General features: G+C 44.3%; 1 protein-coding gene across 11 annotated transcripts in view; it reads right to left on the bottom strand.

Moving 5' to 3' along the window:
• Positions 1–15,046, bottom strand: part of SEMA6D (semaphorin 6D) — a 433,313-nt gene that overhangs the window by 45,077 nt on the left and 373,190 nt on the right. The window contains exon 1 of one of the 11 annotated variants that reach the window (XM_053365701.1): positions 7,499–7,910. The exons of the other annotated variants lie outside the window; for them this stretch is intronic. The gene's annotated coding sequence lies outside the window, so the exon portion shown is untranslated. Of the gene's footprint in view, positions 1–7,498; positions 7,911–15,046 lie in introns of those variants that run through there. 11 annotated transcript variants of the gene reach the window in all.

Here is a 15,046-nt window from a genome sequence, read left to right as displayed (position 1 = left end):
ATCCCTCCTGGAAGATCTTTTTGAGGTTCAAATCCTTGAACAACCATGGAGGTCATTAGATGGTCATGATCAAACTGCTGTACCACGGACAAACCTACCAATAAGTTAATTCAGATAAGAATTCCAAACTGCCGTCCAAAAGAGTAACCTTTCAAGTTAAGTCCTGGAGTCATTTGTTTCGAATAAACAGAAAATCAGCAGACATCAGAGAAGAACCAATTGATCTTCTCTGAGTTAACCACACTTATGGATTGCGAGTTGCTCTTCTTGCCCTTGGAGAGCTGTATAAATTGGTTGACTGACATTGGAACAGTTGGTGGGGCGCACTTCTGTACACTGCGGCCAGAGAGTCAGATGGTAAAGTTGCACAGAATGATTTCATGCCTGCATATGCCAGGTTCTTATCACTGCAATTGGGCAGCGCTCCATTGCAGCCATCAAGGAGGTTGGGACAACAGCCTCACGAAAGCATTTCGTACACATTCGGTCACCATACTGCGCATGTTCTGATTGCAATGGCTAAATTATCAAGTCAGAGAAAAAGACCCCTGCAAAAAAGGTTTGACAGAAGCCAAACGAGTTCAAATGATGCCATTTTATTACAGCATTTTACATAACGACTGAACCCAGGGAGGTTTACAGGAAAATAAAAACTGGGATTTGAGGGCAAATATGGTGTACTGTATATTACATGAATGTTCCCTTTCCTATGAGCAGTGGTAAAGGTAAAGGTAAAGGGACCCGTGACCATTAGGTCCAGTCGTGACCGACTCTGGGGTTGCGGTGCTCATCTCGCTTTACTGACCGAGGAAGCCAGCGTACAGCTTCCAGGTCACGTGGCCAGCATGACTAAGCCGCTTCTGGCGAACCAGAGCAGCACACGGAAACACCATTTTACCTTCCCGCCGGAGTGGTACCTATTTATCTACTTGCACTTTGATGTGCTTTTGAACTGCTAGGTTGGCAGGAGCAAGGACTGAGTAACGGGGGCTCACCCCGTCACGGGGATTCGAACTGCCAACCTTCTGATCGGCAAGTCCTAGGCTCTGTGGTTTAACCCACAGCGCCACCCGAGCAGTGGTAGACGTATGCAATACCAGGAGCACAGTCAAGCTGCCATTGCATGAACTGACCACTGATCCCAATGAAATCTTAAGACATCTATAGGATTGCATCCTAAGTTGTAGGTAGGAAAAGCACTGTTGCCCTTGGGCTCTGCTTATGGGCTTCACCTAGGCATCTGAGTAGCCACTGTAAGAAGAAGGTGTGGAACATGATGGGATTATGGCCTGATTCTGTGGGGCTTTCCTTATGTTCTTTCAGCTTGAATGAAAAGAGATGCAGAGGCTCAGACTTTGGCAAGTCTCAGGAAAGAAAACTTAGAATGCAGTCACTGAGAATCTCTCTCTCTCTCTCTCTCTCTCTCTGCCTGCTGTTGCAATTCTGACTTGGTGAATAGATGGAATACTTCACAATTCTGCTGAGCAAACCGTTGAGTTGCCCAGAGTCCCTTCTTGAGGCCCAGCAGCTCCTCGAACCCCTTTTAGATACTATTTTCATTGATTCTTCAATTTCCCAGAATCATGTGGCCCTCTTTGAAAAGCGATGCAGCCTTAAGTTGTTAAATCTCTAAGAGAATTACTTTGAGAACATGTTTGTCTCTGAGCTCACTAGTGGCAAGGACCTGACCTCGGAGAACACATCCTGGCACACTCTCATTAAAGACCTCCTGAGTGGAAGAAAAACCTGCAACAAAGGCAAAAAGTTTCATGGGAACATGAAGGTGAGATCTTTTTATTCCTGGTAATCCCTTTTAAATAACTCTCACCTTTTGCTCTCTCATTCTGTCAAGGAAAGTGCCTATAACTGCAGAGAAGAAAGATCTTGCCCAGTGCAGGAGATGAAAAAGTCTGATCTGAGCCAGATTAAGTCTGCAAACCCTGTCCTGTAATTTATGTTAGCTTTTTTTGTGTGGGGGCGGGGCGGGATAAGGCGCGACAATGAACAGGAATAAATCTGCTCAGAGTCTATCCAGATTAGCCTACTTGATCTGTTAAGTAACAAGCTTGTCCACCCTCAAATTGGAGCATATTGTTGCTGAGGCACTAGTGAAGAGGGCCACCATGCTTTTTGGGTCTGTGTGCACATTTACAAAGTGGAAAAACTGTTGTAGGCATCCCACTTTATACACTGGTTGCAGAATAATGCTTCTTTCAAGCCTAATTTCAGTAGGGGGGGGGGAGGAGTGGGGCAGATACCCTGCAGGCACCAAGGAACATCTCTGCAGGCCCAAGTGTGCCCACAGGCATGGCACTGCCAACCCCTGCACTAGAGAGCGTAGGTTATATTTTTTGGAAGTGCAACAGCACAGATCATTCCATTTGTAGCTTAAGGGTTAATTATGTAATTTTTGAAGTAAACTAGCCAGGAATGGGATGGGGGAGGTGTGTCTTAGCAATAAGAAACTGCCAATAAAACAAAACTTTAAAATCAAGTAGACATTAAAACGTGTATCAAATATAGACAGACAGAATAAAATTGACAAATGTACATAATAAAGTTTGTCTGGGTATGGTTGCCTAAACAAAAGAAGTTTTAGCATGCACTGAAAACAGCACAGCAAAGGTGCCTGATTAATAATAGTAATAACAACAATTATAATACAATATTTCTGCCCTGGGAATGTGATGGAAACCTTCACTAGTATGTTTCCACTGGCAACTGAATACTTTAAAAAAATTATGCAAGCATTTCCAGACTATTGATCACCAACTTGCTCATCTGTATCTTTCCTTAACTTATTTGCAATATGGTTGAGCAGTCTGTTTAAATAATTTCACAGAAGTAATGCTTAAGACAAGGATGAAGAACTTCAGACCTGGGGGTGCGGTCAAATGCAACAGCTACCTGTCCCTTTAAGATCTCCTGAGGCCACACCTCCTTTGCTAGGCCACTCCCCTCAATGGACCTGCTTCTTACCCTGAGCATTTTTGCCTGGAGGGAATGAGTCCTTGAGCTCCGATTTTGCCTCTTGCTTGCCTGAATGAAGGATATAGAGACATGTTTATGTGCACAGTGGTGTACTGTGCTAATGTAAAATTTACATTCTGTGCTCTCCTCTAAGTCATGACTTCAAAGAACTAGGAAAACTTGCTAAAGCAACCGAGGCATTGGAGTCTCTTCCCTTCCTTCTCATATGTCAAGGCTAACAGTGTCTATTTTGTTCTACCTAGTCTTTTATCAAGCCCATCATTTTTGTCTGTCTGTCTCTGAAGTAGGTCGACTGGGCCGTAACATACTATTCCTGTGTAGTTCTGTATGGCTTCAGAGGACCTCTACCAATGTGAACCATGAGGACCCTTCAATTTTCATCTGAGGCTCTTCCCAGGGTGCCCCCTCTGAGGTTCAGAGGGTGGTTGAAAGAGAGAGGGCTTTTCAGTGGTGAATCCTCGCTTGTGGCAGGTTCTCTCCAGTGAGGTCCGCCTGGTGCCATCATTAATATCCTTTCAGTTCTAGCTAAAAACTTATCTCTTCTCCCAGACATCTGATGGATTATGAAGATTTTGGGGTCTACTGATGATTAGTTTTGCTGTTTAAGTTTCAGCTGCTTTTATTGTAATACATTTTTCTTTTTCTGATTTCAGGGCATGCTTCAAATTATTTTGCAAATAATATTTATGTGAAACAGTAGTACGGTGGTACCTTGGTTTATAAACTTAATCTGTTCTGGAAGTCTGTTCTCAAACCAAAGCATTCTTAAACCAAGGCGTGCTTTCCCATAGCAGCGGGGGACTCAATTTACAAATGGAACACACTCATCAGGAAGAGAAACATGTTCTTAATCCAAGGCAAAGGTCACAAACCAAAACACCTACTTCCGGGTTTGCAGCGTTCTTAATCCAAGTTGCTCATAAACTAAGCTGTTCTTAAACCAAGGTACCACTGTAGTAGTATTAATAATGAATGCAACACCATCATTTTCACGACTGATTCCAATATACTTGTGGCCATTCCAAAATTATCGTATTTCAATTAATTTGTTTATGCAACACTTATATAAATCAACATCTGATATTGCCACAATTCTGCATTCTCCTTTTTCGCACATCTGCAAAAGTATTTTTCTTTTGCACAAATCTACCAACGTTTCTGTGGAATATTGGTCACATTGAAAACCAGCTACTTTACACAATAAGCTATGAAGAATACTGGGTCAACCAACCTGGAAACTTATATCATAGTCTTAAACAGAAATTGTACTGTGACACCAACGAGGGTTCTCATTTATGAGTGAAACACCCATGCGGCCAGGAGAAGCAAGCAACTCATGCTATTGAAGGAATGGCAACAACTTTTGCCTAAGACTGCAAAACCAATGGTGCAATGCAACACTGAACAAAATACACATATGATCAGGACCTTTCACTGAAGCAAACAACTCACATTATTGCAGGAACTGCAACAAGTCCTATTTAATGCTACAAAACCACCAATGATGCAACCCAACTATGAGTAAAACAGATGTACAACGGACTTTCAGCTGAAGCAAGCAACTAGTGATTTTGAAGGAACGACAGTCTCACGGATCTGGCCAGAATTTGAACAAGCAGATGTTTGGAGCTAGGACAATGGAACTGGGTCTCACTAAGCTCCACGAATCCTTCTGCATATCACTGGAGTTGAATGAACCCTAACTAATGGTAGGTTGTAAGACATGATCTACTTATATTAGATCATTTCCATTAATTTTAGTAGGACTATTCTGAAGAAAATGTTTTTAATCACTGCCACTAGGACTGTTACATCCAAATTAATAAAACACATTTATATCCCACCTTTCATCCAAGAAGATCATGGTAGTGCAACATAACTCTCCCCCCTTCCCCATTTTATTCTTACAACAAAGAAAGTTGGGCTGAGAGACTGGGACTGCCCCAAATGTCACCCAGCTTTGTGGCCAAGTGAGGATTCAAACCTTGGTCTCCTACTCTAACCACAACACCACTCTGTGAATGGTCTGGACATCAACAAAAATGCATAATTTACAACAGTGAGGAAGGTCCATACTTGTCATACAAAAACGAAGTGGACTCTTCATTCAAACTAGCTATTATTCACAACAGGGTACAGATCCCCTGGGTCAACTGGTTGGGGAAATCTATAAACAAGACAATGACTCACACCATTAGCTGCAGGGCTATTGTGATTACCGTCGATCAATCTTGGATTACAGCACAACATTAGTTGGGCAGAGGCTATAGAATACCACCCTTCATTCTTCATTAGGCAGCCTATGGACCACATCCAACCTGCCAGACTTCTCAGATTGACCCTTGGAGATGATGTCTTTTCTTCCCCTCGGCTCCCTGATACTAGAGCTGGGAGTCCAAAAATATTTGGAAGCCCACAGATTCCTCATTCCTAACCTGGTAAATGCGAAATCCTCAAGGGCCCTCAGCAAGAGGAACTGATCCACAAATATCGCCTAGCTCTTAAGTTTTTGTTTGTTAATAGATCCTGGCACGGTCTGAGTGAAACAGGAATAGCGACGTTCCCAAAAAGAGGACTCAGGAGTGAGTGGAAAGAGAGGGAGGGAAATAAAGCACATGGGCCTTTGTTTAATTTGCAGTCTGTCGTGCCTTTCAAATTAGTTATGAGGTATGAAACAGCTGAGTAGTGGTTGGAGGAGCAGCAGCAACACTCACAAGTTTAGTGAATAAATTCAACTTCTAAACAGCTATGGAAAATGATCCTGTATATGTAGCAAGAAGTTATATGCACAACAGAAATATCCTGTATGTTCTGGTTTGTGCAATATATCTATATCTATATCTATATCTATATCTATATCTATATCTATACACAGTGGTACCTCGGGTTACATACGCTTCAGGTTACACACTCCACTAAGCCAGAAATAGTGCTTCAGGTTAAGAACTTTGCTTCAGGATGAGAACAGAAATTGGGTTTTGGCGGCGCGGCAGCAACAGGAGGCTAAAGTGGTGCTTCAGGTTAAGAACAGTTTCAGGTTAAGTACGGACCTCCGGAACGAATTAAGTACTTAACCTGAGGTACCGCTATACACACACACACACACACACAAACATATACACACACACACACATACACCCCAGAACGCCCCTCTCCACATTTGCCTCCCCCAAAATTTGTTAGGGATCCTTTGCAAGGCTACCACCTATCTATTTGGAGCAGTGGTTTCCACAGAGCATCTTGGAGAATGCTGAGATCATGTGATCATGTTGTGATCATGTTCAAGCCTCCCTGAAAGATCACTTGCCCACCGCTACCGAGAATACCCAACGATGTGCAGAATGGAATTGAGCACTGGGCGTTTTCCAAGGCTCACATTCTATGCACGACTACTGTGAGGACCAATGGCAAGAGGGGTGCTTCCTGCCTTGGCAGATATAGACCTGGCCTGAGTGGCCATCCATGACCATTGTGCTCTAAGAATGGCAAATGCTTCACAACAAATATTCAGGAGCTCCTTTTCCTGCAAGTGAAAATGGAAAGTTCCCCCTGGAGGTAGGACGCGGGTGGCGCGGTGGGTTAAACCACAGAGCCTAGGACTTGCCGTTCAGAAGGTTGGTGGTTCGAATCCCCGCAATGGGGTGAGCTCCTGTTGCTTGGTCCCTGCTCCTGCCAACCTAGCAGTTCGAAAGCATGTCAAAGTGCAAGTAGATAAATAGGTACCGCTCCGGCGGGGAGGTAAACGGCGTTTCTGTGTGCTGCTCTGGTTCGCCAGAAGTGGCTTAGTCATGCTGGCCACATGACCCGGAAGCTCCCTCGGCCAGTAAAGTGAGATGAGCACCGCAACCCCAGAGTCGGTCACGACTGGAGTCAGGGGTCCATTTACCTTTACCTGGAAGTAAGAGGCTTGCAACTCACCAGGCGAAAAACCACACCTTCCGATTTCTTTCTTTCTTTTTTTGCCAAGGCGCAGTTGGCAACTCTGTAGGGTCCGATAAATTATTGTACCGCCTTAAGTTGGCCTCCCTACTAACAAATGTACATTTTGCATGTAAATGAAAGCTTTTAATCCGCTAGCTCCTAAATTACTCAGAACATGGGTTGTTTTTTAACACCGACAATTCCATGGGGAGGGGGGGAACTCCGCGCATGATAAAGAGCAAATAAGCAATCTGTTGCTTTAAGATACTGCGCAAGCTTTAAAGAACAACAAAAAAGAGCTATGTATTAACACCTCTTGATCTGTTTCAAAGTTGTTGTGGTTTCATTTATCATTTTTTTTTTAAAAAAAGGTTTATAATGAAACTACTACTGAATATCACAGCTTTGATCTTAATTGGCTTCAGTTATTTGCAAGCTTTTAACTTTTCTGGGAGAGCACTACATCTCTCTCTCTCTCTCTCTCTCTCTCTCTCTCTCTCTCTCTCTCTCGCCTCCCCACAATCCCTCCAAGCTGACAGAACGCTTGGAAGCGGATAGGGTGACTTTTAATGATGCAAATATTGACTGCTTGATTAGACACACTTTGAGGACAAGAAGTCTCTTGTGGTAAAATAAATAAATAAAAATACTCCGCTCCAGCTGGAAAGGAAACCAAGGCACCATCCTAAACCATAAGTGATGGCTTCAATTAAATTGATTTAAAATTCATTTTTTGACAGGTCCATTTTGCTCCGTTTTCCCATCCCATCCCTACCACCGCCAACCCCCCTCCATCTTTCGCCGGGGCGAAGTGAAAAATCTTCCAGCCGAAAGCAGCCTTTTGTTTCCACGGATAAATCTACTGTCAAAAGTCCTCTCTGTTTTATATCACTCCTGCGGGACAAAGCTGCTCTTGACAGTTTGCCAGGGTCTCCGCTCTCGCTGGGTTTCTAGGACAAAGTGCAAGGTACCGTTGTTTATGCAGGCTTCTGATTAACTATCCTGACAGGTCTATATACTGTTAATTTAAACTGACTGCCTCACACTGCGCCCCTCAGATCATTATGTCATTTTATTTTATTTTTGCATCAGAGGCACCCCATGAGCCCCAGATGAACACAATGGAAGTTCAAGCCTATGTATGCTGCGTTTTCACAAGCCTCGCCCCTCATTCCACTCCAGAAGACATAATGGCAACTCCTGGGGGGTCTGGGGGGGCCTTGCATTTAATCACACAACGGGTGCTGCCCAGATAACAGTGGATGACATGTCTACATGAGCCCTGAAACTGAACGGGATCAGAGCAACAATGGAAGGTAGCAAGGTTCAAGGGGCAGCGCCCATGGGTTTGCATGCAGAAGGTCCCATGTTCAGTCCCTGGCTCCTCTTGATAGAAGGCTCAGGAAACAGATGGTAAGAAGGACCTACTTCTAAGACCCTGGAGAGCTTCTGCCAGTTTCAGGAGACAATGCTGGGAGCAGGAATAAGACCATGCTGTGGGTTAAACCACAGAGCCTAGGACATGCCGATCAGAAGGTCGGTGGTTGAATCCCCGCGACGGGGTGAGCTCCTGTTGCTTGGTCCCTGCTCCTGCCCACCTAGCAGTTCGAAAGCACACAGTGCAAGTAGATAAATAGGTACCGCTCTGGCAGGAAGGTAAACGGCATTTCCGTGCGCTGCTCTGGTTCGCCAGAAGCGGCTTCGTCATGCTGGCCACATGACCCGGAAGCTGTATGCCGGCTCCCTCGGCCATTAAAGCAAGATGAGCGCCGCAACCCCAGAGTCGTCCGCAACTGGTTCTAACTGTCAGGGGTCCCTTTAGCTTTAGCTGCAGTAAACAACTAGGGGAAGGACCCTCGGCACCAGCTGTCCCATTGCTTCCAGGGATTAGAACAGGAATGGGGAGCTTGTAGCCCTCCAGATCCTGCTGGACTCCAACTCCCATCAGCCCCAGTCAGTATGGCCAATGGTCAAGGGGCGATGGGAGTAGCAGTCTAGGAAGCATCTGAAGGGCCACTGGTTCTGAGGCCTAGATTAGAAGGAACTTTGATCTCAACCAAACTCTTCCAGGAGATGTGTTAATGCAGTTGTGGGGAACCTAAGGCATGGGGTGGGGTGCCGATGAATGTGGTTTTCAGGTTTCTCTAACTGTTGTGAATCTCTTGAGGCTATAAAATGGATCAGACAAATGTACGGAGAATAACAGTGCAATCCCGTATGTGCAGACGTTAGAGAGAACTTCCTGGTGGTACAAGTTGTTTGAGAGGCTGCCTCAGAAGGTATTCATGATTAAGCAAAGGGTGGGTGCACACCTATCAAGTAGGGCTGGGTGGTATCTGGTTTTCAACATCGTGATATATCACCAGCTAAATATCGAAATATACTGATATATCACAATGTCTGAAATGTATCTTGGCTGCTTCTTCCTCTCCACCTTATTTCCTTCTGCCTCCTTAAGGATGAAATAAGGTAGGGAACCAGGCAGAGGGTCTTCTCGGTAGTGGCACCCGCCCTGTGGAACGCCCTCCCATCAGATGTCAAGGAAATAAACAACCATCTGACTTCTAGAAGACACCTGAGGGGAACCATGTATCGGGAAATTTTAAATGTTTAATGTTTTACAATTTTTTATGTGCTGTAAGCTGCCCAGAGTGGCTGGGTGAACACAGCCAGATGGGCGGAGCATAAATAACAAAATTATTATTATTATTATTATTATTATTATTATTATGGACGAAGCAGCAGAGATATATTACCCAGCCCCACAGCTGAGCAAGCCCGCTTGCCACACCGGCTTACGGAACAATCCTGGCGCTGGAGGGAGTTTCAGATGCAATATATTACCTCCTCAAAAATTCTGAAACCGTTATCACGCTCTGAACTTCAAACCGGTTTCAGGCAATATATTGAAATACCGCCCAGCCCTGCTGTCAAGGATACCGCAGTAGTGGGCTTCTTGCATCGTCAGGTTGTGGAACCATTTCCAGTCTAAGGGCCACATTCCTTTTGGGGCAATCTTCCCGGGGCCACATGTTAAGTGTCGGGAGAGAGCGACATAAATGGGCAGAGCAACAAATGCAAAAATTATCTGTGTGCCAGTTTTTAAACACAGCCCTCTCCATCCAGGCCAGGAAGCAGCAATATCAGGCTGCAATGATACATGCTAGCCAGGCAGCGCTAGTGAGGCCTGGGGAGAGGAATATGGTCTAAGGAGAGTCCTGTGGACCAGATGAGGTCCTGAGGTCCTGTGGTTCTCCACCCTTGGAACTTTGGGGCTTTCTCCAGCTCTAGGATCCCATTATTTTCAATGCAGCTTACTCCCAGTTAAGAGTAAATATGGCTACACCCTAGCAGTAGCTATTCAATGTGACAATGAAAAAGTGGAATGCCCAATATACCTCTGTAAATCAGACAATGGGGGTGAAGAATATTTTCACCATTGCACTCTGACTTCTAGTAAAATCTGGCTGGTTGCTAAATGGGAACCAGCCACCTTCTCAAATTTAATTGACAATAGCTGTGATGAGTTATTTTGGTTCTCTGGTTGAGAAAGCACCCTCTCCCACAATATATTGATTTGTGTAGAATACACATGCTCTCAGCCGCTATAACATTAACTCCATTTAATCCCGAGAGCCAGTATGGAAACAAAAACCTGGAAGGACTATGAGCCATAAAGCTCATGGGGTGATGCTGGGCAAGTCTGTTTTATCTCTTAGCTCAGGAATGTAGAACCTGTGGCCCTCGGGATGTTGTCGGACTCTGACCATTAGTCATGCTGGCTGGAGCTGATAGGAGTTGAGAAGCTACCTCGCAGTGTTGTGGGGATAAAATCTTCTGGGAGCAAGGAGGAAGCACTTCCAGCCTGGCCAAGGACCATTCTTCTATTACATGATTTTGCTAACAATTCCATCTAGTTTCCATATAAAAGGTAAAGGGACCCCTGACCATTAGGTCCAGTCGTGGACAGTTCTGGGGTTGCGGCGCTCATCTTGCCTTATTGGCCGAGCAAGCTGGTGTACAGCTCCCAGGTCATGTGGCCAGCATGACTACGCCACTTCTGGTGAACCAGAGCAGTGCACAGAAATGTCGCTTACCTTCCCGCTGGAGTGGTACCTATTTATCTACTTGCACTTTGTGCTTTCGAACTGCTAGGTTGGCAGGAGCAGGGACCGAGCAACGGGAGCTCACCCCGTTGCGGGGATTCGAACCGCCGACCTTCTGATTGGCAAGCCCTAGGCTCTGTGGTTTAACCCACAGCGCCACCCGTGTCCCATATAGTTTCCATATTAATCTCTATCAATATGTAGATATGTGTTTTGATATGTTTAAACTACTGAGAACAGAATCACAATGTTTGGATCAGTGTGAAATCCAATGGAGAGACTTTCCTGGGAAGAAGGACTGGTTGTTAAAACTACTCTGGATACTGAAGCTCTCTGAGGAGAATAGGGGTCTCCTAAGAACTCAGCAGGGACGCGGGTGGCGCTGTGGGTAAAAGCCTCAGCGCCTAGGGCTTGCCGATCGAAAGGTTGGCGGTTCGAATCCCCGCGGCGGGGTGCGCTCCCGTTGCTCCGTCCCAGCGCCTGCCAACCTAGCAGTTCGAAAGCACCCCCAGGTGCAAGTAGATAAATAGGCACCGCTTACTGGCGGGAAGGTAAACGGCGCTTCCGTGTGCTGCGCTGGCTCGCCAGATGCAGCTTTGTCACGCTGGCCACATGACCCGGAAGTGTCTCCGGACAGCGCTGGCCCCTGGCCTCTTAAGTGAGATGGGCGCACAACCCCAGAGTCTGTCAAGACTGGCAGGGGTACCTTTACCTTTACCTTTTTAAGAACTCTCAGCACCTTTAGCAAACTTCAGTTTCCAGGGTTCTTTGAGGGAAGCCATGTCTGTTTAAAGTGGCTCAATAGTGTTTTAATTGTATGGTATGGATGTGACCAGAATCATATCTGAATCAACAACATTGTGACATAAGCTGGTCTCGTGGGGTCAGGGTACCAGATTCAAATTTAACACACTGTATTGGTTTTAATTGTGAAACAATTAGCTAATGTGCTGCAATAACAGATCTGTAAATGCTTCTTTCGTGCTGGAAAACAGCTTCTGCTGCGAGCGTTTCACGGTCTCTCCTTGCTCAAAGAAGATTAAAACTTTAGAAGCATTTGTTTGCACCGTCACTCTTATTTACTGTTTTACATCAAAAGGCATTAATCTGCCATGTGGACAGCTCATATTTCTCATCTGAGACAAAGTGCAATAAAAACATGGAAGTCAGGGAAAGGCAAAACCAATTTTACAACACAGACTGAGCAATTGTTTTGCAGCATAGCCCTCAAATGTAAAGACTCTTACATTTTCTTTTTTTAAAAAAATTGCCTAATCAAATGCAGACGCTGTTCCAGTCACGCTAAATTTTCACATAATGGCAGGAGAACATTTCTTTCTAGCCGAGCGCCGGGCATTTGGATCACATTATTACATTTGCTACTGTGTGGTTTTTGTTTTTTCTTTAACTTTGGGACTGTGCATTTGCAAACGCATTTTGTACTGGTGTGAACCACACAATTGCTACAGCAGGAAATGTTTGCTCCGCTCTGTTATTATTATTATTAATAATAATAATAAAAAGTCTGCAAAGTTGGGATTGCTACAATGCATCCACACCATACATTTAAAGCATTATTATACCATTTTAACCAGTCATGGCTTTTCCTGAAAGAATCCTGGGAACTTTAGTTCAAGAGTGTGGAGACTTGTTAGCTAAGAGCTACAATTCCCCGAGTTCCCTGTAAAGAGTGATTGACTGTTAAACCTCTCGTGGTTTGACAAAACAGAACATTGATGGCCTGCTTTCTTTCCATCCCAGATGAATTCACAATCCCTGTTGTCTGAGGTTATAAGGTCATTATGATATCTGCATCCTATTAACTTTTCCATTATTTTGCTTTGGATTTAATCCCAAGGTCTTCCCCTCCGCAAGTCATTTCCCCCTGGTCTCTGGTTCCCCGTTTCTGCCTCTCCAGTTACATCATAAAAGCACTACAGCATCATAGGAACATGTCCCATGATGCAACAGTCTTATTATTTTAATGAGGGGGAAATGCTAGGAATAAACCCTTCCTCCTTGCTTGCAACCTTCAAGGTCATTTTCCGCCACCAGTAGGATCAAATGGTAAAGGTTTTTCCTGGATTGCTTCTGGCTGGTTGTAGAAAACGGTGTGTTAATTAGGCTGAAACCAAATCGCTAACATGCTAGTTTTCTATGTACAAAGGGGTGGCGATGTGCCCTACTTTACAGAGGAGGATAGTCCTCTATTTTAGGGGTGGGGAGCCTTGAGCCTGTGGACCAAATGTGGCCCTCCGAGCCGGAAGCTCCATGCAGACAACACCCTCCCTTCAGAGTTTTTGCCTGGCTGCAATGTGTGAAGAACTGTGACTTTGTGCTGGCCACCAGGCAATGGCTTTTCCCATCTGCTTTGCCCCACCCTCCAGACCCAGCAACATTTCCCTGACCATGCCTTTAAGAATAGCAGAAGCAGCTGAGAAGGGAGAAAACAATTTTATAAAGTTGTGAGTCTTTGTTTCTCAATTTTGATCCTTTTACATGGTCTTGTACGTAACTGAGTAATTTACACAGTCCTTTTACATGGTCTTGTATGTAATTATGCATCGAGACTTGCTGTTATTTTTATTGTTCATAGTTTGTTTGCTTATTATATTATTTATTGCAATTGTTAAGTGTAAACTGCTTCATTATTATTTGATGACATTTAATTTTACTGTTTACCATTATATTCTAATGGCTTATTGAATATTGCTTTATCTGATATAAGTTGCATGTTTTAAAGTTTTGTTTATATTGCAACTTTTTGTATTGGGTCAGATTGTTATGAATTGTGTGATATCTGCTGTGTGTTTTTTATTTTATTTTGGGGGATTTCTTCAGCTTGTGAACCGCCTTGCGTGTGGTAATATGGAAAGGCAATACAGTGGTACCTCGGGTTACATACGCTTCAGGTTACATACGCTTCAGGTTACAGACTCCACTAACCCAGAAATAGTGCTTCAGGTTAAGAACTTTGCTTCAGGATGAGAACAGAAATCATGTTCTGGCGGCGCGTCAGCAGCAGGAGGCCCCATTAGTTAAAGTGGTGCTTCAGGTTAAGAACAGTTTCAGGTTAAGTACGGACCTCCGGAACAAATTAAGCACTTAACCTGAGGTACCACTGTATACAAATTAAAAGTGAACTGAACAGAACTCTTGCCTGGCTGAAGGCTGATGGGGTTTATTTAGATACTAGCCTACTGTACATAGGCTAACAACTAAAATCCATAGCTGTTGCCTCACCCACTTTTGCCTGTGGCCCCATCCTCAATGGCACATGGCCCCCAGCAGCTTGCAAAGAAGGGAATGCATCCCTCTGGCTGAAAAGGGTTCCCTACACTTGCTCTGCTGAAGACATCTGTTTGCAGAGCATCCAGTGTAAATCTGCTTTAAAGCTGAATAATTGTAACAAGGGAGGTGAGAGGCCTCAAGGTGTCTATCAGTAGCTAGCACCTGAACAGCAGCAATGCATAGGTAGCAGCCTTGTATAGGACAGGTAGGGTCCAAGAAAGGTTTCTTCTTATTCTCTGATCTGGTCTGCATCCTGGGTAAGTTCTCATTCACTCTGATGCAATGCAAAAAAACAAACAAAAAAACTTTCTAAAAAGCAGCACAGGCTTTAAAAGGTCTAGACTTGACAATGGAAGCAGACAAAGCAGGCTTAGAATGGTTTGCTCAACCACTGTAAAAGCAACTCATAAAAGACACATTAGTAACAAGCTCTGCTTCGCCTGTTACTGAAAAAAATATATTCCATAAACTAAGAGGTGATGCAGTCGGGTTGTTCATGGCCACGGCTGCAAGATTTTGTGCTTCTGGATGGGGAAAATGAAACACTTTTCAGAGACACATCTTTGAAATCTCCATTTTTTTATTTTTTAAAAAAAGCAAGCATCAAAACCTTTCAGCTTGACCCCTGCTGGAAATATAATTAAGCTGCAAAATGTGTAATTTGATCAGCGTTGTCCAAGATTATCAAAAGTCATGTGGCTAAAATATCTGCAAGTCACCTCCTATTATTAAGCCAT

The sequence above is a fragment of the Podarcis raffonei genome, chromosome 14, assembly GCF_027172205.1.
Source record: "Podarcis raffonei isolate rPodRaf1 chromosome 14, rPodRaf1.pri, whole genome shotgun sequence".
NCBI lineage: Eukaryota > Metazoa > Chordata > Lepidosauria > Squamata > Lacertidae > Podarcis > Podarcis raffonei.
Note: the sequence above shows the minus strand (reverse complement) of the source record. Positions and strands in the feature narration are given on the sequence as shown.